Raw genomic sequence first — 26,906 nt, forward strand, 5'->3', positions numbered from 1 at the left:
TTGTCAAGATTAGAAACACTGATGGTTGTTATAGATTCATTTTCTATCTTGCTACTGTTCATATTGGTTTCTTCACTGATTGATCTTTTGGCATTCTCTAGGTAAACCATTATTATTTAGGGAAAATAATTTTGTCTCCTCTGCCAATATCTTGCTTTTAATGGATTTTGTCAATTGCTGTTATTAGTATTGCTATGTGAAAGAATAGAGTGGGTTCATCTTTACCTTATTATCACTGGAAAAATATAGTTTTTCCATTTTTAAATAACTCTAGCTTTTAATTTTAGAAACTAAAGAAAGAAGACTTTGGGAAAACTTCCCCAAAATAGAGATGTTTTGGCAAAGTTTATGGAAAAACAAAAACAAATTAGATTAAAAGCACATTTATCGATAGTTCACTAAATTGTAAGATCAGTTAGCCTGCCTAGAGAAGCCAGTCAGAGGGCCAAACTACCAGTTGAGGGACTGTTGCTTGCCTGCTGGCTAAATTATCTTTTACTCATAACTAATACTTGTCTCAGACTAAAGAAAAGGCGGGAAACAAAGATGACAAGTTCTCAGTTTATTTTATCAAATGAAAGAGCTTAAATATCCTCAGTCCCTGGTTTACTCCCAATTCTCTTGAGGTTCTCCAATTAGCAAATCAAACAAATGCCGCAGTACTGGTGGACAGCAGGGGATCAAGATTACTTCCTCAGGTTAGTACTTCTCACCAAATGTTGCTATCAATGTCTCAGTGTTTAACACAATGCTCCAGGAAGTGCCAAAACATAAGGAACAGATGAGAAGATCCAGAGAGCCGACCCAGAAAATTAGGCCAAGGATGTACCTGGGCAAGAGGACCAGCTAGGCCATTCCCAGTCACGCGATGACCTCTCTCTGTGACCTTCAACAGTCTCTTACAAATCCCCCTTTTCTGTTTTTTTGAGGTGAATTTCCTGTAAGCAATCAGCAAAAGGGAAGATTATTCTCAGACAATACTGTAGAAGTACTATGATCATAAACATTACCATCACTGACACACTATGCACGGGGAGGTTTCAAAATCTTGTAAGACTTGCAAGTTTATCTCATGTAGCATGATCAGAAGTTTTGAAGTATTATCAATTTCACTTACTATTTTTCCCCAAGTCAATTAAATTCAAAACCCAAACAAAAGGAGTAACATTTAAGGTAACAAAGTCATTTGCTATTTTCCCCAAGACTGTGCAATCACAACAATTTATGTACATTATTCATTGCAGCAATAGCTTTCCATCCCACCATATGATACATTATAACTGTCATTATGCCTTGACTGAATCACAAAAATTATCAGTGATCTTATAACAAGTTCTCACATTAGGATAACAATCTGAAAAAGGTAGACAAACATGTTCTTTTCCAAAGTCCCACATAACAGAATATTGACAAGGTTTTTGTGTCCTGCTCCGAATACTTCTCTTTGACTCATTACATCAGACCCCAATATCCCTGACATCGACATGGTGAAAATTCATCTTTTGTATCTGAAGTATCAGTTGGATTATTTCCAAGGGTCTGTGCCTGTGTTTGCTTCTCTTGCATTTTGATGGCTTGCGCCTCTTCCTCTCATGTTGGTTTTCTCTTTCAGTGATAATGCAGACATTCCTTTCAGGAACCCAGATTTTTTCCATTACCTGTGGAAATACAAACATATCCTGGCCCTCAGATTATTATCTAGTCAGATCCTATCTGCTTTCCTTCCCTATCTTTTAACATTACTTTTCTTGAAATTACATAATTCAATCTATTGGGGGCCATATCATATATTCCCCCTTTTTTGTTTTAGAAGGAGACTTTTAATATTCCTATGCTTTCCTTAATTCAGTTACCTATAGACCTTTCAATGGCTTCTAATTGCCAAGAAATAAATCTGTAAAACTTTCTGAACTATTTTGTATACTTATAACAAGCAAAAACCAGAGACATTGTAACAGAATTTCTTTGGTTACAAAAGTTATGTGATATTTCACATATATTCCCTTCCATAAATATATGATAAATGAGACAAAAATTAAAAACATTGATCATTTCACAAACTTTGCAACTTACAAACTTTCAAATGGTATAAACGGATAGGCTCAGATCCCAACTACATTGATTACTTACATTAGAAATTTTTAAGCAATTAAATTCAAAACTCAAACTAAAAGGAGTACCATTTAACCTTACCTATTTCAGATCTGAATTATACATACACATAGAAGTTTAGAGACAAACACAAACACAGAAACAATTCTTTTGTATTTCAAACTTATCAGAGTGAGATTGTTGGACACCCTGGCCAGCACCAAAATCTCAAAATATAGAAATACTTTTCCATCTCTCCAGGCCAGTGGAGAGATGTAAAAACATACACACATATATTTATATTATATATTTTTGAACACACCAATTAAGATCGGTCAAAAAATAACTTTTTGGAATCAACTAGGATTTCTTAAGGAACATCATATATATTTATGAAAATCTTGAAATAGCCAATCAAAAAAAAAAAAAGATTGAATGCATTCTTAAACAACTTCACAAAATGTATGAATTTTTCTGATGGTAAAGAAAGGATAAATTGTGTCTAAAAGATTTCCCATTTACATTACATTCATAAGGATTCTCTCCAGTATAAATTCTTTGGTTATAAGTAAGATGTGTAGGGGCGGCTAGGTTGTGTAGTGGAGTCAGGAGTACTCCAGTTCAAATTTAGTCTCAGACACTTAATAATTCCCTAGCTGTGTGGCCTTGGGCAAGCCATTTAACCCTGTTTGCTTTACAAAAACCTTAAAAAAAAAAGTAAGGTGTGTGCTCTGGGCAAAAGCCTTCCCATATACATTACATTGATAAGGCTTTTTTCCCTTTTGAATTCTCTTGTGGAAAGTAAGCTGTTTGCTCCATTTGAAGGTTTTCCCATATTCACCATGTTCATAAGGTTTCTCTCTAGTGTGAATTCTTTGATGGGAATACAGCTGTGTGTTCTTCCTGAAGACCATCCCACATTCATAACATTTGTAAGGTTTCTCACCAGTATGAATTTTCTGGTGGTAAGTGAAGGATGAGTTGCAGTTAAAAGTTTTCCCACAAACATTACATTTATAAGGTTTTCCCCCTGTATGAATTCTCTGGTGGGAGTTGAGCTATTTTGGAAGAATGAAAGCTTTTCCACATTCATTACATTTACGAGCCTTCTCTCCAGTATCAGTTTTGTGATGGTACTGAAGGGATGAGTTGAAGCCAAAAGTTTTGCTACATTCTTTACATTTAAAAGGCTTCTCTTTAGATTGGAATTTTTGATGATCAAGATGGTATTTACCCTGGATGAAGTGTTTTCCAAACTCAAAATAACCATACCTATGATTTATATTATATGTCTTATGACCCTTAAAAAGATTCAAAGTACTCTTGAAGGATTCCCTACATTCATTATCCTTAGAAGGTTTCTCAACATCATAATTCCTTCTTTCTCCCAATGTTGTATACAGGTGAATATCTTTTGGGGATGATCTGTTCATAACAATATTGTCTTTGAAAGATATTTCTTGGGGTGGCTAGGTGGCGCAGTGGATAAAGCACTGACCCTGGAGTCAGGAGTACCTGGGTTTACCTAGCTGTGTGGCCTTGGGCAAGTCACTTTCTGTCTCAGACACTTGATAATTACCTAGCTGTGTGGCCTTGGGCAAGCCACTTCTGTCTCAGACACTTGATAATTACCTAGATGTGTGGCCTTGGGCAAGCCACTTAACCCCATTTGCCTTTCAAAAACCTTAAAAAAAAATAAAGATATTTCTTTTCTCCAGTAGGAGGACACTGTTCCACCCATATAGGTTTTGGCCTTCCTGACTCAACAGCAGCCCCAATCAAAGAATCCATGCTAATCTTTGCCCCTAATTGACACAATATACCCCTCCCCCATAATAATGTAGGGAGTCCTTCAACTCTGAAAGGAGTGACAGTCCCTGATTTATCTTCTTTTCTCCATTTCAAGGGTTGACAAAATATTTCTGTTTCCTTTGGACTTCCAATGCCTGCAAGGTTAATAGAGGCAATTTGTTTAGGCCAAGCTTGTGGCCAGTTCTGTATGGGGAACACAGTTGGATCTGCCCCAGTGTCAATCAAGCCTAGGAAAGCAATTCTTTCTACTTGGATAACACAAAGATGTTTTTCTGAAGAAATTGCAGTAGTAAATATAGTTTCATTATTGTTTCTCAGTTTTGGCCCCTTGATGAGCTGCTTTTCCTTCATTTATACAAGATCCTGAGAAAACAATTAACATTGGTTCTCATTTATGTAACTGTCATCACCATTAGCATTCACTATTGCAATAGAGAAAATTTCCTCACTCCTGTGCCTTACTAAAGGTATAATGTGAGTATATTCTGGGATTTGGCAGAGCCAAAATGATTGCAAACTCCTTATCCATATAAAGGGTGAATAGGCACTTCAGTACAAGAATGTGGAGGTACCCTAAATTTCCCAGCACTTTTAACCATTAATAATTTTGTATGGATCGGCTTGCTGCCAAAGTTGCATACTGATTTTTCCATTCCATCCCCTGCTGGTCCTGAACTTTCTTACCTCATAATTATTTTTGTTGGGCCCCAGGGGGGGGGCCCTTTCCCCATTTAAATTTCTTTGTTTACATTCTGCTGTCCAGTGTTCTACTTTTTTTACACTTTGGGCACAGAGTTTTAGGATGATGCACATTGACTTTTCTTGGTTTAATTCCTTGAGCATTCCAACAATCTTTTTTTAAATGTCCAAGTTTTCCACAAACAAAGCAAGTCCATTTCTCTTTATTTCCCATGTGCATATTAGCAAATACTTCTGCCATTAATTCTGCATGATTACACCTGAGACCCTATTCTGTCATATCTTTGAATCATTTCCTCAATGGTGGCATCCTTTCTTAAGCCAATCATTGCTTTCTGACAATCAGCATTCACATTAACCCATGCTAATTGTTTTATTAATACATCTAATAATTCATCTTGTAAAGTTCTTCCCACTGCCTCCTGCAGTTGGACAAAGAAGTCTACAAAAACCTCATCATTTCTTTGTCTGATAAGTGCAAATGGTTCTTTCTTTTCATTTTTGTATTGGAATATGTCCCCAAGCATTCTTTACACAGGGAGCAATTATTTCATATGTCTCTAACCCATAATTTATTTGGTCTGCATTGTTGTGGAATTGAACTGTGCCACTTAATTGTTCATAATATGTGGCAGCATTGGGGACTTGCTCATGCCTCAAAGCCATCTGTTTACACTGTTCTGCAAACTCCGTCATCCAAAAGACAGATTGTGACAAACATGCCCTAGCTATCTGCTTCCAATCATTAGGTATTACTATAGAGTATGCAAGATTATCCAATTGTAACTGAACAAAAGGTAATCTTGCCCTGTATTTCTCCCCCCCGCCCTTTTAAGTCTCTGACTGCTTTTATATTTACTGGCTCATGTCTTCACCTCAGGTTTCCTGGATTAAAAGGATCTAGTTCTTCAATAACAGGATATGACTGAAACTCAGTTCCTAAATCTTCCATATTTAATTTTAAGCTATGAAATCATACATATTCTTTCTTATAACCTTTCTCCCAAATTCCTGGCCCTCTTGATGGCCTCCTGCAATGCTGAAGTTTTTTCACTAAATGATGCTGTAGGACCACTCCTAAGCCGCTCTTGATTTATTTCTTCCTCTATCTACTGAGGAGAATATCCCCTCCATTTACCTTTGATTTCCCTCATACCTACTTGTTCCAACTTCCTTTCAAATATCCCTAATATCTGCCCCATGATGAACTTGTTACCTCTCTGAAGTCTTCTACCCTGGGGTGTTGCCTGGAAGCTTTTTCCTCATTTGTATGACAGCTCAAAGTCTTGGTCCTTTGATGCTTAGTGCTGCTTGGTCCTTCTCCTGGACTCTGATCATGGCCCTGAACATGCCTTCATGCCCCACACTTGAGCATCATTTGTTGCATGCCTGCTGGTTAACTTATCTATTACTCGTAAATAATACTTGTCTCAGACTAATGTTGAAGAGGCAGGAGACAAAGATGACAAGTTCTTTTTTACAGAATGAAAGAGATTAAATATCCTCTTAGGCCTTGGTTTACTCCCAATTCACATAGCATTCTCCAATTAGCAAATCAAACAAATGCCTAGTGGGCAGCAGGTGCTAAAGTTTACTTCCTCAGGTTAGTACTTCTCACCAAATGTTGCTATCAATGTCTTAGTGTTTAACACAATGCTCTAGGAAGTCTTAAAACATAAGGAACAGATGAGAAGATCCAGAGAGCCGACTCAGAAAATTAGGCCAAGGATGTACCTGGGCAAGAGGACCAGCTAGGCCATTTCCAGTCAAGCAATGAACTCTCTCTGTGACCCTCAACAGTCTCTTACAGGGGGGCATTTTCTCTTGACTATCTATCTGGTCTCTTCAGCGAATCCTATCAAAGAAGGGAAGGATGGGGTGGGGCAAAATTTCGAAGAAGAGGCTGAAGGAATCTGGGGAGGGGGTATTCCAGTAAGGATTTCAAGGTCATTTCTGACTTTAGAAGGCAAGCCTTTTCATCTCTAAGAACCCTTTTCAAATGCTAATTGACTGAATTACCAGGGAATGTTTGACTGGAACTGCTCACTCCTAATTTAATCTAAAGGAGGTTTCTAATTTCCAGTGATTTGTTACAGAAATATAAGTTTAAAACTCATTCATCTTTGACAATTAAAAGAGGGACTTTCTCTACCTCCCTAAAAATAGATATTATAGTTATATTAAAGGATTTTTTGTAATCCTATTACTATTACAAAACTTTTGCTTTTGTTTTGAATCTTGTTTTATTAATTGGTTCATCTACAGATTCTATGCTTTTCAATCCATTCTATACACCTCCCCCCCAAAATTATACTTCTTAAAAATAGCACTTTATCATACTATTACTATCTCAAAGACCTTCAATGGCTCCTCACTGGCTTCTTTTGTTTTTTAATTTTATTTTTATTTAAGGTAGTGGGGTTAAATGATTTGCCCAAGGTCACATAGCAAGGCAATTACTAAGTATTTGAGGTGGGATTTGAAGTATTTGAGGTGGGATTTGAACTCAAGTCTTCGTGACTTTAGGGCTGGTGCTCTATCCACTGCACCAGCTAGCTGCGCTTCCTTACTGAGTTTCAAATAAAGTTTAAATTCATCAACCTGACATTTAAAATTCTCTAAATTATGATATATCTTTCCTTTCTGTAAAACCTTTGCCCCCAAGCATATTTTTTTTTCAAATCTCCTCCCTTGGTATTTCCTCCCTCTTCTTTTCTGGCTTATTCATCTGCTTTATTAAAGTTACTCCATCTTCATAAAGTATTTCCTCACTATTAAAGTAATTATTGTTAGTTTTTTCTTTGGAATTCATAAAACATTTATTTTATGTGTTATTCATAGAATCTTAGAGTTTGATGAAAACTTAAGTTTTAAAAGACCTTTTATTTTAACTATATATCCTTGAAAAAATTTTTAAATAAATTTTTCTTTTATTCAATTAGTTAAAATCTATCATCTCTTTCTCTTCTCTCCCTGCTAAAAGAAAAACAAAGCTCTTGTAACGGATATATAGAGCCAAACAAACAAATTTTCATATTGACAATGTTAAAAAAAATTTCAATCTTTGTTGAATTCAACACCTCTCTATCAGAAAGTGTATATCATGTTTCATTATAAATTCTAAGGAACTGTGATTGGTAATTGTGCTCATAAGAGTTGTCAAATCTTACAGAGTCGTGTTTACAATTTTATGTAAATTGTTCTCCTGGTTCTGCTCATTTCCACTTTATGTTTTTATATTTTTATTAACTAATTCAAAATTTCTCAAGTCTCTCTGAAACTGTCCCTTTCATCATTTCTTACTGTGCAAAAGTACTCTATAACATTTATATACTATAATTTGTTTACCTATTCTCCATTTGATGGGTATCACTTCAGTTTCCAATTCTTTGTTGCCACAGAAAGAGCTGCTATAGATCTTGGTCCTATTCCTCCTTCTTTAATCTCTTTGGATACTGAAAGGCATTATCCCTACATATGGTTATCTAATCTCTGCTTGGACAATAAAAAGGGCTTATTGTATTTTTTAAGGAAACTCTAATTAAAAAAATGTTGTATTTGTAACATTTCTCTAATCTATCAGTCTAGTAGTCCTTTGAAAAATAAATTATTTTAGTTTGGCAGGCCTTTTTATTAGTGAAACTATGTTAATTCTTAGTGATCATTGTACTCTTAACTGCTTACCATTTGTTTAGTTTTATTTTTCTTGGATATATGTCAAACTCATTGGTCTTCCATTCCTAGTATCCATCTTCACCCATTCTCTTTTTTATAAAAAAATCATTTAATTTAAGGCAATGGGGTTAAGTGTCTTATACAAGGTCACACAGCTAGGCAATTACTAAGTGTCTAAGGTCAGATTTGAACTTAGGTCCTCCTGATTCTGCTGCTCTATCCACTTCGCCACCTAGCTGCCTTCTACCTACTCTTTTCAAATACGGGAAATGCTTTCCTCCAGTTTTTTTGGTACCTTTCCTATTCTCTATAAATTCTCACAACTTACATATATTCAGATGTTATAGTAATTACCAATATATGCAGGCACATGGAACATCTAATTTGCCTTTACCTCAACAATTTATGTAGATTTGCTTGGTGACACTTGACCTACTTTTCAGTCAGTTTTCTATCCAGTCATTATTTCTAACCCTCTCTAAAATCCAAGCCCATAAAATGTTTTTAATAAGATTTAAGAAGTCTGAAGTGTATTTTTACTGGCACTTCAAAGCACACTGACACCTACAAAATGTTCAAAAAATTGGGAAAGCATTGTGGGTTGTTTCAGGCTTACTGACAAAACTGAAGGGGATAAAAACAACAGGTACTGGTGTCAGGTTCCTGACAATAGGAATTGAAGGGAATTGTGGGAAAATGGGAATAGTCACATTCAAAGTACTACTAAATCAGTTATTCTAGCATGCAAACACAGTTTTTAAAACTTAGTCATCCCATCTCTGAAAATTGTATGGAATGTTTCCTGAATTTCATGAAATACAATTTTTGAAATCCTGCTGGAGGCAAAGTTAGTTGTTCCTCATGAACTTGTATAGTGTTCCCTTTAGAAATTCTTATATTTTAGAGAAAATGGTTCAAAGCATTTGAAAACACCAAAAGCAGCATTTTTATTAATTTACTAATTGTTCCTGGATTATTTCAATAGCTGGTACTTTTGTGGCATTTTAATGTTTACAAAATAATTTTATATATTGATTTCAACAATATTCAGAAAATGACTCTTTGTGGTAATTATTTTTTTCCATCTTACAGATGAGGAAAGCTTCTGGAAGATTATAAAATTGTTGATGGTTACTTAACTAGTATGTTTTGGAAGCAGGATTTGAATGTAGATCTTGCCTGGACTGAAAAGTCAATTCATATTTGTCATCTAAAGATATGTTTGAGAATGTATGACTGAAGGATCAATAAGAGTGTCATTAGGGCTTTATTATTGCCTTTTAAAGAAGTTGAATGAGCAGTCTAAGACTAAGGGGAAAGTTTAGCAGACTTTAGAAAATGATAAGGAGGGTGGCTAGGTGGCTCAGTGGATAGAGCACCGGCCCTGGAGTCAGGAGGACCTGGGTTCAAATCTGATCTCAGACACTTAATAATTACCTAGCTGTGTGGCCTTGGGCAAGCCATTTAACCCCATTGCCTTGCAAAAAACTAAAAAAAAAAATGATAAGGAAAAAGTGAGAGAGGTGCCTAAAAGAATCAATATGGATGAACATCTGCAAAATAAAATTTTAAAAAGACACACAAGCGATGGAAATGAGGGGCAATAAGCCATAGACATATAAGAGAAGCAAAGTGCTATAATTATAGTCAGGAAGGCTCAAATTAGTATGAACTCAGACATATGATGAGCACTAAAAATTTTTTTTAAGGTGTTTGAAGTTCTGGTCAGGGTATGAGAAAAAAATTATATAAAAGGATAGACCTCTGCTTATAGTGTTTGGGAAGTTAACAAATGACAGAGATCTAGCAGAAGCCTTTATTATTTTTTTTTCCAAAGAGAGTCTCATTGTAATTTTTTTTTTTTTAGGTTTTTGCAAGGTAAATGGGGTTAAGTGGCTTGCCCAAGGCCACACAGCTAGGTAATTATTAAGTGTCTGAGACCAGATTTGAACCCAGGTCCTCCTGACTCCAGGGCCGGTGCTTTATCCACTGTGCCACCTAGCTGCCTCCGTTTCATTGTAATTTTAGAACAAAAAAATTAGTTATTAGGGAATTGATTATGCAAATTTCATTGACAATTTTCAAATACAATATATATCACATTGCTAATGGAGGAAACTGGGTAAAAATTGAGAGGTACATTATTTGTACTCTCAACTTTGTTTCTGGCTTCTCAGATAAGTTAAGTTTTGAGGTTTCTTTTCCTCAAGGTGGTGAAATGTTCTTTGAATGTCAATTTAGTTAAAGTTATGTCAGCTTAATATCAAACAGAATAGATCCAAGGCATCTTGATAAAGTATTGGAGATAAAAATATAAAAGTCAAACACTACCTGTCCTCAAGGAATTAAAGCTTCTTGTATAATGTGTATATGTTTATAAATGTATATATGATTTATCATAGTTCTAGATGGATAATACAGGGTTATATACTAATTACAGAGAACTACACATTTTATTAAATTGTTATGCCTGATCTAATGCCTATTTTACTGGGATGAAGTAGTTGGCTTTAACTATAGGCATTCTGATTATTCCTCAAAATTGTAAATCTAAGAAATTTCCATCAAAATTTAACTGTAGCCTATCTCAAAATGTAGAAAGTAAAGGACATGTCAATATAAATTTATTTTTAAACCGGTCTGCCTATGTTTTAAAATGAAATATTTGATAGGGTGACGAGGAAAAGAAGGCTTTTACTTCATTATTCTTTTTTTATATAACTTTCATTCCTGTTTCTAAACTGATACCTCTTAATCATTTTCGATGAGTCAAAATTGACCAGGGACACAGTTGATCAATTAAAACATAATTTGTGCATAGTAGTCCCAATATTCATTGAATAAAATTGCCTGTTTCCACTAGACAAGTCTTCACAACCAAAGCAAAACCATAAACTGAGACAGTTTAGAAAATACAGGAGAGAAAACTATTCTAATTGTTTCAGTTGTCTTTTTCTTTGATTTCAGAAAAAAAGTTTACTATAACAGGAAGCATGAATGAATAGGAGAGAGCTGCTGTGCTCCCAGTAATTTAAACACTGTATCATGATATATAGAATAATATGTATTAGTTGGTGTCATGGTAGTTTGAGTACCCAGCCTGGAGTGAGTTTGCTATACAAGTTGTATGACCTTGGGCAAGTCACTTAACCTGTTTACCTTAGTTGAATTAGGTTGTTGTGAATAATGTAAAAACTGTTAACTATCATCATTATTAATAATTGTTGTTACATGTAATATATAATAGGCTATATACTGTTAGAAGGGCATAGTAATTAATTTTTTTTAGGTTTTTCTTTTTTGGCAAGGCAATGGGGTTAAGTGGCTTGCCCAAGGCCACACAGCTAGGTAATTATTAAGTGTCTGAGGCCGAATTTGAACTCAGGTCCTCCTGACTCCAGGGCCGGTGCTCTATCCACTGTACCCCCAGCCACCCCTAACTTTTACTAACATTTCTACCTCGAATCTTGCCTCAGCCTTCCCGTTCTCCCATCTTCCATTTTGGCTCTGGCCTGTACTAAGTGTTTCTGCCAAATATCAAAGTTTTTAAAAAATGTTTGTACTCTTTCAATAGAATCCTTCCAGTTTGATGCTTTCCAGTCAAAATTGCTTAAATTTACACAAGTTAAGCTCAGTTTCATAATCGGTGATCTGTTTAGGAGAACCATGATTATCGAGTCTTCCTGTGGGGTCTTTCTTGTTCACATCGCGTGCCTCCTGTGCCATGTACTGGGCAACGTCAAGCGCTCCCGGGACTCGCTGCACATGGAGCTGGCCTTGCCATTTAACTTCCACCTCCTCACCCCAAGCCCTCGACTACAGAACCCTAGTCCAGAACTCTTGGTCACGGGATCGGGATTGGGCCTGGAAAGTCATTTTGCGGTTCCGCCCCCTCATTTGAGGGGAGAAGGGGCCCGCGGAGGGGGCGCGGTTGGCTCAAGTTGGCCCTTGACTTTGAACCCGGGCCACATTCTTTAAAGGCCGGCAGGCGCGGGTGCGGGGCGGCCCTGGGCTTCAGCGGGCTGGGCACAGCGGACAGCTCCCGGCCGCGCCCCCGAGCCGCAGGTGCCCCGGGCCAGGCCCCGGGCCGGGCGAGCCAACGCCACACCCACCCCCGCTCCCGGGCCCGCCCCGCCCTCCTGGGGGCGCGCCCCCGCCCGCGTGGAAGCCGGCTGAGAGGAGGGAGGGTCCGAGCCGGCCGGGCCGGGCCCCCAGCCCCACCACGTGAGCCCGAGCCCGGACACGCCCCTGAGTGCCCGGAGCCAGGACCGGCCCAGAGCCTTCGGGAGGGAGGCCCCCAGGCCGCCCCGCCCCGCCCCGCCCCGCCCCGCCCCGGGCCGCCGGCCCCGCCCCGCCAGCCCCGCCCCGGACCGCCCCGGCCGCCCGCCTCGCCCCCTCCCCCCCCTCCCCGCCCCGCCCCGCCCCTCCCCGCCCCGCCCGCCCCGCCCCCGCGCTTTGTTCAGCCTCCGGCCCCGCCCCGCGCGGGGCCTCTTCCCGCCCGGGGGTCCGGCCCCAGTTGGCACTGCAGTTCCCGGCGGCCCCGCGGCCGGCCTCGGCTCTCCGACCTTGGCTGCCCACAGCGGCCCCGGTTAGTATGAGTTGCGCCGGCCGGGGGGTGGTGGCTGTGGGCAGGCCGGGGGCCGCCCCGATCCGAGGCTTCCCCCGCGGCCAGCGATGCCCGCTCCTGGGACCCGCTCCTGGGACCCGCTCCTGGGACCCGCTCCTGGGACCCGCTCCTGGGACCCGCTCCTGGGACCCGCTCCTGGGATCCGCTCCTGGGATCCGCCTCGCTGCGGCCCGCGGGATTGGGGCTGCGGGGGCCGAGCCAAGGGGCTGGCTGCGGGGGCCTGGGGAGCCTCAGGGGCGGGGCCTGGCGAGCCTCAGGGGCGGGGCCTGGGGAGCCTCAGGGGCGGGGCCTGGGGAGCCTCGGGGCGGGGCCTGGGGAGCCTCAGGGGCGGGGCCTGAGGAGCCTCAGGGGCGGGGCCTGGGGAGCCTCAGGGGCGGGGCCTGGGGAGCCTCAGGGGCGGGGCCTGGGAGCCTCGGGGCGGGGCCTGGGGAGCCTCGGGGGCGGGGCCTGGGGAGCCTCAGGGGCGGGGCCTGGGAGCCTCGGGGCGGGGCCTGGGGAGCCTCGGGGGCGGGGCTGCGCGGTCGCTTTATGCTGCCTCCCTTGGTCTGGACCAAGCTAGCTCGTGTGCAGCTGCAGACTCCATGGCCCGGGCGCCTTTGGAAGTCTTTCAGCGGGACACACAGACACACACAGATATACACACATACAGATACCCATACATACCTACAGACACACACACATACAGAGAGACACATATACAGACACATATAGACACACATACAGAGACATACACATACACACAGAGACACACAGACACATACATACACACAGAGAGTCACACACACATACAAACACACACATGCAGACACACATAACCGGACACACACAGAGAGGCACACACACAGACATATACAGACATACACACGCACATACAGACACACACATACAAACACACAACACACACAAACACACACAATACACACACACATACACAGCTTCCCTCCACTGGACTCTTTTTTTTTTTAACAAGACCTGACAACATGGTTTTGTGCTATTGGCAGGACAACCCATAAAGTCCTTTGGAATGCGGTCATGGATTTACCAGTCTTTTGCAATTTCTGCTTTCAGACCTGTCTCACTTACAAAGCCTAACTCAGACCTACCATGAATTTGTAATTTTCTTCTATGTATATCCCATCTTCCTCTATCTTCTGCATTATTTGTAATCAGTGTAGTGTGTTCTGTTGAAGAGGGAAAAAAAAAACCTTATGGTCCTTATTCAGGATTTGGAAAATATATATATTTTTTAGTTAAGGGGCATTTTGTAAGAAATAGACTACTGATCTGAATTCACATTCCACTTTGACACTAATATTGTCACCTTGGACAATTTATTTCATCTCTTTAAATATTTCTTCATCTTTGAAATGGAAATAGTAATTCCTGTAGGGTCGTTTTCTGGCTCAAAAGGGAAAATCTAGGTGAAATGACCTGTAGATGCCAGCTATTATTATTCCTTTGGATGGATAATGCTTACTTTCTAACACTGCTATAGGAAGTGATCACAACCAGCATTTCAGCTAAAAATTCCTGGTTCTGACCTCACAACTTCAGAAAGCCTTTGCTAATTAAAAGTTAAAGAACATAAAGTTTCCTCCCAGTCCTATGTATTTGTCTATTACTTAAATCTATAGAAAGAAGGGAGGAAACTGGAAATAGCCTTCTCTACTTTTTATTTTTCCTGTTGCAGACTAGAACAAAATGGATCTCAACAATTTGAGTGACTCATTTTCAGCTTGTTATGTACCCTATACAAGTTTAGTGGATTTTGTTGGATGTGGATGCAGTTTTTGTGTCTTTAATAATGCTATAAATAATCTTTGTTGCATTAGCAAAACCTTCTACCATTGTGGGGAGTTCTGATGCCTTTTGGCTAAAATCTTGATTCCTGCAGCCATTGTCTTCCTCTTTCCTTTCCCTCAGTGTGGATGTCTCTGATGACTTGCAGCTTGAAAGTTTGTGAAACAAAACAAAAAACTCCCAGAACAAATGAACTATTTTAGGGGTATGACTACTTACTTTAAAAAGTCAGTCCCTGTTTTAAGTAATTAATTCTACTTATTCTACTGTTTTTAATTCATTTTTCTTCTCAAATATTTTGGTTCAGAGATGCCCATAAACTATAAAACTAGCATGCACTTCATGATTTCACATGTTGAAACTGCTGTAGCTGAGAATGTTCTTCTAGGTGTATTTTGCAGGAAATATTGTTTATAGAACTGGAAATCAGAGATAGAATAGTTTGCTTCTGTTTTACTGTATAATTCATATAAAAGAATGAGCAAGATACACTTGCTTGAGGAGATCTTATCAGGAGAAGTGCTATAAAATATTTGAGAAGGAAAAGATCTCTTTTATCTAGGGGAATCAGGAAAAGTTTTGTGGAGATCTGAGCTTGGAAAGAAGGGGTCAGTAGTTAACTCTGTCACTATAGAGAGAAAAGGAGAGAAGTTTCTTTTGTATCCATTCCTTTCCTTATTATTGGCTTATAAAAGCTGTTAGTCATCTTCATTAATCAGACAGCAGCTTGATAAAATTAATATTCATGAAAAACTATGATTCATTGTACATTATCCACATTTTATAAGAATTAAATTAAATATTCATTGTTTTTATAAGACTGCCTTCAATAAAGATAGTGATAAGTACCTAGAGAACAAGTCTGTATTTTGAAGATATTCTGGATGGCACTTTGCACACTATTACAACAATGTGGAATTTTTTTATATGAGATAAAGAAAAATATAAATAGATTATTATTCTTTTCAGTTTATAAGTTGTAGCTATAATTATGGCTTATTATCCCCACTCTAAAAGACAAATATATGCATGTGTGTGTTTTTTGTGTGTTTAAAAGGGTACAAAGTAGTATTGGATAAGAATAAAGTTTAATTGAAATCAAAATTGATTAACACTTAAAATTTTCTTTTTCACATTTTGATAAAGAGGCTAGCTTATTTTTAACTTTAAAATTCTATTACTTAAACTTGCCATGCTTTTGGTCACTGTGTTTTAGCTAATAACCTTAGAAATTAGAGATAGCAAAAGGGGAAGTTCTGTTAAAACATAATTAATCTTTCTACCCTATACGCATGTCTTTACTTTTCATTTGCCATAACAGCTATTATTATCTTTTAGGGACTGATTTCATAGATTTTGAAACTTCAACATTTCTTCAATTTTAGGCATGTTTGTTTAGGCCCCAAATTGCATATTTTAATTGTTTTGTGTAAAACAAATATTGTTTTATCTGCTTCAGTCCTTTGCTCTCCTGTCTTGCTGCCATTCACATTTTACCAGTCTAATCAACACAATCTAGATTCACAGTTTAACCAACCCTAAGTCGACTCTACCTTCTGCCATGTCTTCCATGCTCTGAACACTACTGGAGGATGTTATATAACCATGTTAACTGGATCGACTACAAATTCATGTGCTTTAATCTCAACCAGGCCTTCACCCTTGCATGGGAATCCTGTATTTATTTCTGATTGTTATATTCAAAATTCCATTATCAGTTGTTTTTTGTCTCCCAGAATCTGCAATGCCTCACCTTTCACCTTCCCTCACATCAGATCACCTCACCTACTTTACTAACTTTACTGAGATAATTGAGAACCATCTGTTGTAAACTGCTTCATTTCTCTTATCACCTGCTCAGTTTTGTCCATTTTGTCCTGTTTTATTTAAGTTGCCTTTTCGGAGTAAACACATCTAACTTGTACCCCTGATTCAGGGAGTCTTTACCTGCTAATCATTCATTTCCATTAGCTCCTTATTTACAAACATAAAAAGAGATTCCTCATTCTTGAGAAATCTTTACCCTCAAAGCCCCTAGAATTGTTGACTTTTCATCTATCTATTTCTATCTTGATGATTCCCTATCTCTTAAAATCAGTCTCTGACTTCATTGCTGTTTCACTAAAATTATCAGTGATTTTTTAACTGCTAAATCTTTCTTAGTACTTGTTCTCCTTGACCCATGTTTAGCTTTAATATTTTCTACCTACCATTTCCAGAATTCTCTCTTTTCTCTTGACTTCCCTGACATAGTTCTCTCATATTCTTCTACCCATCTGACCTTGCTTCAGTTTCCTTTCTTGATAAATTATCCATCTTCTATTAAGATTAAGATTTGTTGCCCTTTGGGCTTAGTTTGGGTGTAGTTCCAAATTTCTCGAAAGGTTGGATGAGTTCACAGCTCCACCAACAGTGTGATAGTGTCCCAGATTTCCCACAACCTTTCCAACAATGATCATTATCCTTTCTGGTCATATTGGCCAATCTGAGAGGTGCCAGGTGGTACCTCAGAGAAGCTTTAATTTGCATTTCTCTAATAATTAATGATTTAGAGAAATTTTTCATATGGCTCTGGATTGCTTTGATCTCCTCATCTGTAAATTGCCTTTGCATATCCTTTGACCATTTGTCAAATGGGGAATGCCTTTTTGTTTTAAAAAATATAACTCAGTTCTCTGTTTTTTGGTTTTGTTTAACTGGCTCTTGCTGTCTCATGGAGTCATTAGTTTCTGCAGACTTCATTCTTTTTTTTTTTAGAGAGGAGTTTTCTTCATTAACCTTTTGCAACTCCTTTTCCAATTGGTCCATTCTACTTTTGAAAGAGCTTTCCATTTGACCAATTGAGGTTTTGAGGGAATTATTTTCGTTTTGCATTTGTCCAATTGAGGATCTGAGAGAATTATTCTCATTTTGTATTTGTCCAATTGATGATTTGAGAGATTTATTCTCATTTTGTATTTGTCCAATTGTATTTTTTAAGGATTTGCTTTCTTGTTGCAAGATATTAATTGTCCCTCCCAAATTTTCTAGTTGATTTTTAAACTCCTTCCTTCTTTTTTCAAGGAAATCTTTCTGTGCTGAAGAACAGATCATATTCTCCTCAGAGCTTCTAGGTCTGTCTGAGTTAGGGTCTTTCCCTTCCAAGAATTTTTCTATGGATCCATCTTTCTGCTGACCCTTCTTCATTTTGCTAAGACCTTGAGTTGGGGAGGAGCTCGTTCACAGGGGCTTGGGATCAATAGAGGCTTTACTTACTGAGCGCAATTTCTCTGGCTGGCCAGTAGGAGGTGCTGTTTGCTTTCTCTGGAGTGTCTGTGACCTTGATTGAGGCCTTCTCCCTTAGCTTGAAGGGAGGAGTTGGAGCTAATGAATCCTTTTGCCTTTAATCAATGGTGGGCTTTGCCCTGGCTTGAGGTCATTCCTCTCTCTATTGTCAGCTGGGCTGGTTCTTCTGCTCACACACCTGTGCCTGAGGTAGAGTAGTCTGCAATTGTTTGTTCCGGAAAGAGGCCTCATCTGCAATGGAGGCATGGACTCAGAGTTCCTCAAACCAGAGGAGCCCAGGGATGGTGTGTCAGCAGCTATCCTGTACCGGAGCTCTCCCCCCAGCCCTGTTGGCAAGCTCCAGAGGGTCAGCACGCCTCAGCTCCCTAGTTGACTCAAGCCCCACCATCTAGCCCCACTGACTCTCCAGCCACTAATCTGGCTGATCCGGGACTGATCCACCCTCTGCGCCTAGACTCACCCACCCAAATTTGTCCAGTGCTGCTGAGGGAGACAAATCCTGAAGTAGATGTTCTTTCTCCTGGCTTTTCTTTCTGGGTTTTGTGGGTTGGATTTCTGTTAAGAGGTTTGTTTCATATGATAGATGGGGAAGGATCAGGAGACTTTAGAACTGTGCCTATCTTCTCTCTGCCATCTTGGCCAGAAGTCCCTATCAATATTTTTAAGAGCCTGATATGTGCCAGACATTGTGCTAAATGATGGGACTATAAAAAGAGGCAAAAGATAGTACTTGCCCTCAAGAAGATCACAATATAAATGCAATCTAATTATTTCATGAGACATCAAGAAAATAATAAAGTAAAAAGACTGAAGGAGGGGCGGCTAGGTGGCACAGTGGATAGAGCACTGGCCTTGAAATCAGGAGTACCTGAGTTCAAATTCAGCCTCAGACACTTAATAATTACCTAGCTGTGTGGCCTTGGCCAAGTCACTTAACCCCATTTGCCTTGCAAAAACCTAAAAAAAAAGCTTACTAAAAAAAAGATAAAGAAATTGCATTTTACTAAGAGGTACCAACAAAACTAAATAACAATATTAAGCATATATGTAACAAATAGATAGCAGTTCAATTCTCAAAGAGAAAGTTAAATGAAAATAGGTAGTACAACTGTAATATTGGGGAACATACATTTACCCTTAGACTTAGATAAATCTAATAATAAAACTAGCTAAGGAGATGAATAAAATTTTAGAAAAATTAGATAAGATAAATCTTTGGAGTATACTGAATTGGAATAGAAAGGATTAACTATTTCATTTGGGGATGGAACCTTCACAAAAATTGACCATTTATAGGGCATAGAAATCTCAGAAATACACATAAAAGCAGAAATAATTAAATGGTTTTTTTATTGCCATTATGCAGTAAAAATGATATTTGATATTCAATTAGCATAGATGAAAAATTAATTGGAAATCTGAATAACTTAATAATTTTTAAAGAATAGATGGATCAAAGAACAAAATCTTAGAAACAATTTTATTAAAGATAATGAGGACAGTGAGCCAACATACCAATGTTTGTAGGATATAGCCAAAACAATACTTAAGGGGGGGAATATATATATGTATATATCTCCCCCTTAATAAAATATGTGTATATTCCCTTTTAATGAAAGAAAAGTAGCAGATCACTGAAATGGACATATAGCTTCACAATTCAAATACCAAGAAATCAGACACCCCCTCCCCCACCAATTAAACACCAAAATAGAATTTTTTTTAGGTTTCTGCAAGGCAGTGGGGTTAAGTGGCTTGCCCAAGGCCACACAGCTAGTTAATTATTAAGTGTCTGAGGCAGGAATTGAACTCAGGTACTCCTGACTCCCGGGTCAGTGCTCTATCTGCTGCTACCTAGCCATCCCCAAAATAGAAATATTAATATCAAAGGTGAGATGTACAAAATTGAAAATAAAACCAAACCAAGCCATTTGATTAATAAGAAAATCAAGAGCTGTTTAAAAAAAAACACGGGCAAGAAGCAAATAAACAAATTATTGACAAATTTGTCTAAAATAAAAGTGAAAAAAGGAATATTCACAATCAGTAAAGAAGAAATAAAAGCAATTATTAGGAACTGTTTTGCCTAACTGTATGACAATTAAATGGAAAATTTTAATGAAATGGAATGAACATTTACAAAAATATAAATTACCCAAATTTTCAGGACAGAAAAGAAAATACTTAACTATCCTTATCTTAGCAAAAGAAAATGAATAAGTCATAATCGAACTACTTGAGTAAACGAACAAAACCAATGTAGCCAAACATAAAATAGGCAATTTTATGAGAAAACACCATTTTCCAAATGACCAATGGTCAGAGGATTTGAATAGGTAATTTTTAGAGGAAGAAATTGCTATCACCAGCCATATGACTAAATGCTCTAAATCACAGTAAGGAGAAAAATCAAATAAAAAAACTCTGATTTACAACCTTTCATCCATCAGTTTAGTTAAGATGATTAAAAAAAAGGAAAATGACAAATGCTGGAGATGTGGGAAGGTGCACCATTGGTGAAGCTGTGAATTAAGTCAATTTAGAACTAATGCTCAAAAAGTAATTATTAAACCAAACATTCCCCATGACTCAGTGCTTCCAGAGCCATGTGTCAAAGAGATCAAAGGCCTATATGTACAGAAATATTTTATAACAGCTCTTTTGTTGTTGTTAATGGCAAAGAATTGGAAACTGAGGGGATGTGATGGAATATGAATGTGATGGAATACTGTTTTGCTGTGAGAAATTCTGAAGGGAATGATTTTCAGAAAAGCCTGAGAAGAGCTGTATGAATTGGAGCCAAAGTGAAGTGAGTAGAAGTAGGAAGAGTTTGTCTAATAAGGAGAATATTATAAATATAAATCTGTTCAACCCAATTACTCACCAAAATTTCAAAGGACTCTTGAGGATATGTGCTATCCATTTCCAGAAAGAGAACTGATAGATTTAAAGATACAGATTAAAGTATATTTTCTTCTTTTTCTTGCTTTCCCCTCCCCCACCCTTAAACAGTGGCTTATGTGCAAATTTGTTTTATGTTATCTATTGGAATGGTTCTTATTTTGCTTCTCAATGGATAAAGAAAGGGAGGAGGGAGAGAATTTAGAACTAAAATATAAATTGTATTCAGAAAATAGATTAAAATATAAACTTTATCAGGAAAGCTGTACTTCTTTCTCTTTAGCCTAAATAAATAAGAAACTTTAAAGGTCCCAGAAATTTAGCTCCATTCCATCTTTCCAGCCTGCTTTAAGCATACTCCCCTATTTGCTCTCCAAATTCCAGCCTAATTGGTGTACTGTATTTGCACAAGCTGCTCTCCGTTACTGGAATGCAATTCTTCAGTATCTGTTCAGGTTCATGTGAAGCTCAGCTAATGCATCACTACCTTCATGGAGACTACCCTAAATTTCCTCATCCCAGTTGTTAAGAATCTCCTCCTCATAGTACTTTGTATTTTATCCCAACATACATACTGGAGTCTCTGTAGAGCATAAATCTCTGAGACAGGAATTATTTCAGTTTTGACTCTATTTCAGTATCTAGCACAGGGTTTTATGCATAATTGACTGCTTAAAAATATTTTTAAAAATTGAATAATATCTAAACATAAAAAACTTAAATAGTTATTAGGTGAGCTTTTGTATATATTAGTTTATTATGCATTCAGTTAAGTATTAAGTATATTAAATATTCTTAATTTTCCTTCTATCCATAAATTCCCCAAACATTGTACTTTTGTATATTATTTAAAATAGCTAATACCAAATATGAAGTCAATATATTCAATGAGCAGTATCTACTTCTGGTAATCATTTGTCCTTTGGCTGTGATAATACAATACAATACAAGCTGTTTGGTGATCCTAAACATTATATGTTTGAAATATTTTCCTAGTTTTTGATTTATGATATATAATTACAATGGTACTATAGAAATGTGTATAGCTCTTGAGTTATTAAACTTTTCATTCTTCAAGGATAATGATGTACTTTTTAAGTCAGTTTGTAAAAGTATACAATGTTAATCTTTTGGTTCTTTATTATCCTTATCAGAGAAAGAGGACTGATTACATTATTTTAGATGGCCTCTTTAATAAGAGGTGAAAACAGCTATCAAAATTGTATTGAGCAATCTTCAAAATGAAAATTAGTTCTAATTTATTCCAACCTGATCTTTGTCACAAAACTGAAACAGTATGAGCACAGGGCCTTGTATATGGTAAGTATTCAGTCAATGTTTGAAAAAGGGCACATTTTAATTAACAAGTTTCCATTTAACTAGAATTTCAGGAAGGCAGGGGGCCAAAGAATCAAAATAATTCTTCACTTAGACTTGCCAGTAAGTGAGGATTTATAAGGTTTCTTATTTAGCAAGTTCAATTCTCAATTCAAATAGATATCTCAATTAGTGGGTTTTTTTGGTTTTTGTTTTTGTTTTTTTAGTTTTTGCAAGGCAATGGGGTTAAGTGGCTTGCCCAAGGCCACACAGCTAGGTAATTATTAAGTGTCTGAGGCTGGATTTGGACTCAGGTACTCCTGACTACAAGACCAGTGCTCAATCTACTGTGCCACCTAGCCGCCCCCTCAATTAGTGTTTAATAAAAATATAAACCTTATGATTTTTCATTCAGTTAGAAGTTTAATTTAATCACGGAGGTCTGGAGAATCAAGGAGAATGTTTCCATTTCACAATTTTATATCAAACTTTTTGAGAGCAAATTATTCTCTATTTCTTGTTAGTTTTCATTCTTGAATTCACTTCTTATTCTCTGAGAAGCTCTAAAAGGGGAGCTTTTGCTACAAAGGTTATAGTTTAAAATTGTACATGAAAGTGGCCTTATAATAGAGGAGGTAGATAGAAGCCTTGAGAGGTATAACTTTTTTTTAGAAGCAATATGATCAGTTTTTTCAGGAACTTGTGGCATGTAGGGGAATACTTGCTTGTTCTTATGATATGACTTGTATAGGTCGAGTCTCTATTCTTCTTTAAACCTGTCTTAAAGAGTTCTGTGTGACATGAGTACCTCCTTTTTCTTTTATCTTTTTGAAACAAAATTTCCAAGAATAAACATTGTACAGTTTTCTTCAAGGTAAATTATGTTAAAGTGTAACACAAAGCTAGCTCAGACTCGAAATAAGGTTTGATTATGTGTTAAACTTTCTTGCTTCCCTTTCAGTGGCAGATTAAGAACAGAGCTTTATTTGTTCTGTCTTTTATTATCAAATGAGTATTCCAAAGTATTTCTCTAAAGGAATATTCTTTTTAAATTTAGTTTTTAATTGATTTTTTATTTATTATATCACCATCATATCACATTTATCCCTTCCCCTCCCTTAGAACCCTCCCATATGACAAATTTTTTTAAGAGGATAAAAAAAGCACAACTGATATATGCATTGAAAAAGTTTTAAAAAAATCCAAAAAAAAAAAAGAAAAAGTTCAAAAGTAAGTGCAATGTGTAATACTTGTGTACCTTACCTCCACAAGAGAATTGATTGGGGATGTCTTCTTTGTGTCTCACTTGATCTTTATAATTTTGTTGTATTTATTTTGATTGTTTTGGTGTATAGTTTTTTTCTATTTACATTGCTGTAGTTAGTTTGTATATTTTTTCTTGGTTCTGTTCACTTCACTCTGCATCAGTTCATATAGATCTTTGTATTCATTTCAGACATCACTTTTTATAGTACAGTAGTTTTCTATTGTATTCATGTATTACAAATTATTTAGCCATTTCCTAATCATTCCTAATTTCCTAATGTCATTCCTAAGACATTTTTGGTCTGATTTTTTTGCTGTCACAAAAAATGTTGCTATAAATATTTTGGTGTATATAGGGACTTTTTTTTTCTTATCAATGGCTTCCTTGGAATATAAACCCAATAATAAAATCTCTGGTGCAAAGGATCTAGACAGTTTAGTCTTTTATTAGTGTAATTCAAATTGCTTTCCATGATGGTTGTACTACTTTACAGCTCCATTCACAATACGTTAGTGTACCTATCTTCTCACAACCCTTATAACATTGTTGCCAGTTTTTGTTAGTTTTGCAATTTTCAGGGTGTAAGTTGAAATCTAAGCCTGACTTTGATTTGCATTTCTTTTATTAGTGTTTTTGAGTATTTTTCTTGTTTGAATTCTTTGCAGTTCTTTTGAGAACTATTTGTCCATTTATCTATTTGTGAATGGCTATTATATACATATACATATTCATCTATAGATATAGATGTATATCTTCCAGTATATGTGTATGTGTGTTTACTTATCTTAGATACCAAATCCAGTATATTATCCAAGGAATTTGCTGATAAATATGGAAGTATGTATAGAATAATGCTACACATATATGTTTCTTTGGGTTTAATGGTAATTATCACTAGAATGGGGAAAAGAAAAGAAATTTACTTGATAATTTTGTTGTATATTTGAAAGGAATAGCAAGTTGTGCATAATAGATTTGCAGTTTCATGTGCAATCATCTTTTTTTAATTTTACTATGTTTTATTGTACAATGTTTATACTTTTAAAAAATTAAAAAAGATATTTTCCCTTTTGACCACTTAATTTCTGATCCTATATATATATATATTAATTTGTCTGTGTCTTAAGTCTTCAACTTTGACGAATCAAAAGTTAGCTATTTTATCTTTCATAATTGCTTCTCTCTCTCTTTTACTCCTGAAAGACTCTCTGGTCAAGCAGGGTATCAAGGCTCAAGCAAACTTAAGTAGTCTGAAGTCTTGTGGTTTCTATGACACTGAAAAGAGGAAGGGGTATACAGAATACAGAATTTTGTTGTGGGCCTGTGTTGTGTGCTTGAGTCTGCTGGTGCAGCCTCACTGACAGTAATGTGGAAGGTGGGAGAGGAGTTCTGAGTGAACTCAGGATCAGTGAACATCGGTTCTTGGATTTTGTGGAAGGGATTCTGAGTATTATAGACTGAAAACAACTGAAATTGTTTCTCTTTGATACATAATTTCTGTTTTGAAGAGGTTTATGAGGTTGTAGGGATTGGAAAAAATGTTTAGTTTGCCATTTTATTGCTCACATGACCTGGAAGTTCCTCGATGTAATATCTTTAAGGTCACACTGAATTTCTTTGTGTATTGTATATTGTTGGGAATACAGATATCCAGGGCTATCTCCTGTCATTCTGATCCCTTTATGGTCATTGACCCCAGCTGACTAGGGACTTTGCACAGCCCTCTCTCACTTAAATCCAATTCACTAAGGCCCAAAAAATCACTTATTCTCCAAAATACAATATGGTTGAGCCATAGAAATGACTGAGTTAGAGATCAAGGTTTCTGTGGGACAGTAACTCATGTTGGGGGGAAAAAGATAGAATCACATTTCTTATTTTGTTGACATTTTCTCTCCCAAGGAGAATGATAACAAAATAAATGAAACAACAACAAATTAGATGAAAGAATTCTGGTTCACACAGAGTAACATTTTATTGGGGGAAGAAAGCAAAGATATAGGAAGTGTATACAGAATAAAGAAAAATACATGCAGAATTATTAAATATAAGGTAGTTTGAGGAGGCAATAGCAATTGAAAGGATCAGGAAAGACTTCATATGGATGATAGTAATTTTGATATATAAACAAATTAAAACTAAAGCAATTTTGCACAGATAAGCAAAGACTAGATTGATAATTTTGTAGACTTCCTATATGCTAATATACTAAGAATGATATTGAGAAAAGTCAAGAAGCTCCTGGTATATAGTAGGAGCTTAATAAACATATTCTTTGTGGTCTTTCAGACTGAGGTCTATTGTAAGAAGATAGACCTAGTCATATGGTAAAAGCGATTTGTCTTCCACTGACATAATCACAGTTTTATTGTTCATTGTTTTACAAGGGTATGGCAGATTTGAGAAAAAGCTTAATCTAGGGTGCCTTAATAAAACATATACTCCATGATCTGATTTTAGGATCCACAATCTGTTGACCATGTGGCTCAAAAATTTAATTTGACATTATTTCAAAGTTGTTTTTAGGGAAATGTTGGGAGAGTTTGAATGCCCTTTTCTGTGCCATCTTGGTTCTGCCCTCTTTTAAATATGACTAATATGTTTATCAGATATATATATATATATATATATATATATATATATATATATATATATATATATATATATATCAATCACTTCTTTTAGTACCCAAAGATTTACTCATTTGGGCCTGAATTCCTCAAGAGCAATTCTCTCCTTATCTTGGGTATCAGTTCTCCATTAGTTATTTTTGTTCTGTCATTTCCAGTGCAGGGATCTTTCTCCTTGGTAGAGAACAACATAATAATAAGGCAATTCTAAAGATACCTTCTTTGATCTCTAATTTAGTCATTCCTGTGGTTCTTCCATATTGTCTTTTGGAGAATAAGTGATTTCTTTGACTGTACTGCATCTGGTTCTCTCTCCTTCAGAAAGGTCATTTGAGCTCCTTGTTTACAGGTGTTTATTTCCTTCCCTTTCTCCTAATATAGTGATCTTCTATTCTCCAAATCCTCACCAAAAATCAAGTCTTCCTTTTTCACACCAGCTCTTTTTTCTCCCCTTCTATTAAAGCCTCAGTTTTGTTTTCTATAACAATCTGGAATGAAGAGAGGCATCCTTTGCATTCCAATACCTTCTTTAAAAAAATTATTTATTTAAGGCAATGGAGTTAAGTGACTTGCCCAAGGTCACACAGCTGGGTAATTATTAAGTGTCTGAGGTCAAATTTGAACTCAGGTCCTCCTGACTCCAGGGCCAATGCTCTATCCATTGTGTCACCTAGTTGCCATTCCATTCAATTACCTTCTTCAGGAGAGAGAGAGATCAGCCTTCACAGGTAATAGTCACTCAGCTGTAGCAGAAATATACATATTGTATACATGATGCTTGTCACTATAATTTTCAGCCTTT

The 26,906-nt window shown here is 37.1% G+C and overlaps 1 protein-coding gene across 7 annotated transcripts in view; it reads left to right on the forward strand.

Moving 5' to 3' along the window:
• The window catches only part of OSBPL1A (oxysterol binding protein like 1A), a 393,082-nt gene that overhangs the window by 23,355 nt on the left and 342,821 nt on the right, over nt 1–26,906 (forward strand). Inside the window, exon 1 of one of the 7 annotated variants that reach the window (XM_074207329.1) lies at nt 12,763–12,865. The exons of the other annotated variants lie outside the window; for them this stretch is intronic. The gene's annotated coding sequence lies outside the window, so the exon portion shown is untranslated. Of the gene's footprint in view, nt 1–12,762; nt 12,866–26,906 lie in introns of those variants that run through there. 7 annotated transcript variants of the gene reach the window in all.

Source organism: Macrotis lagotis, chromosome X (genome assembly GCF_037893015.1).
Source record: "Macrotis lagotis isolate mMagLag1 chromosome X, bilby.v1.9.chrom.fasta, whole genome shotgun sequence".
Taxonomy (NCBI): Eukaryota; Metazoa; Chordata; class Mammalia; order Peramelemorphia; family Peramelidae; genus Macrotis; species Macrotis lagotis.